Here is a 1065-nt window from a genome sequence, read left to right as displayed (position 1 = left end):
TAGAAAGCTGGATCTCTATGGCTGCTTGTGGATTGAATACCAGTCTGATAACTTGAAAATCACATCAGGTACAGTGTATTCAGGCCCCAAATCAAGACAGGATTGAGAAGTGGAGGAAAAAGGGGTGCAGTATGACCATCTACCAGATTGGGTGATTTCTCACTTTCTCACAGTCTCTGTCTTCCTCTCTCTCAAGGGAGCACACCCACCTAAGGCAAAAACCTCAAAAACTTGGGTAACAAAATGAGACCTTCTTTAGCCAACAGATAAAAGTTTTAAATTCCAGGGGCCAGCAGGTGTTGTAGTGGATAACGTGCTGGACTTCCACATGGCACACTGGGGTTTGACTCCTGGATCTGGCAGCTTGAAAATCACACAAAACACATGCCCAAAATCCCAAGAGGAAAACTGAGAAGGGCTGGTGCCATGACTATTACCCCTGGGGGATGATATATCATTTTCTGTCTCTGTCTCTTTCTCTCTGGTGAGCACATCCACCCTATAGAAAAATCTCCTTTAAAATATGTGTAATTACAAAATTATAATGTAGCATTAAAATTAGATAATATATCTACTTAGGTAACACAGTAGATAATAATATTTTAATAGAGACAGTGGAGACATGTATAGGGACTGGGACAATGAGACAGTGTGTGAGAGAATGAACTCAACTCTGAATACAGAATATTAAAGTGTGAACTTAGTACCATGTAACAGGGTGGAGGCCAGTAGATAGCAAATTACATTAGGTAACTTTAGGGTTAAGGGGGATTTTGCTCAAATCCACCTACCTTGATTTCAAAGAAAAGAAACAGACCTTGGAAATGTTTGGGAAGCCTGATTAAATTTTGGTCAAGCAGAGAATCTTTGTCAATACTTACAGAATTATTTAAACAATGGGCCAGCAGGTGATGTGGTGGTTAATGTGCTGGACTCTCACATGGCCAACCATGATGGTTTGAGTTCTGAACCTAATGGCTTGGTTTCTCACATTCCTTCACTGTCTCTTTCTCTCTGATCAAATTTAAATATAAATAAATACATAAATAAATAAATTTAATAAAT

Source organism: Tupaia chinensis, unplaced genomic scaffold (genome assembly GCF_000334495.1).
Source record: "Tupaia chinensis unplaced genomic scaffold, TupChi_1.0 Scaffold143851_1, whole genome shotgun sequence".
In the NCBI taxonomy this organism is placed as follows: Eukaryota; Metazoa; Chordata; class Mammalia; order Scandentia; family Tupaiidae; genus Tupaia; species Tupaia belangeri.
This window is presented reverse-complemented; position numbering follows the sequence as displayed.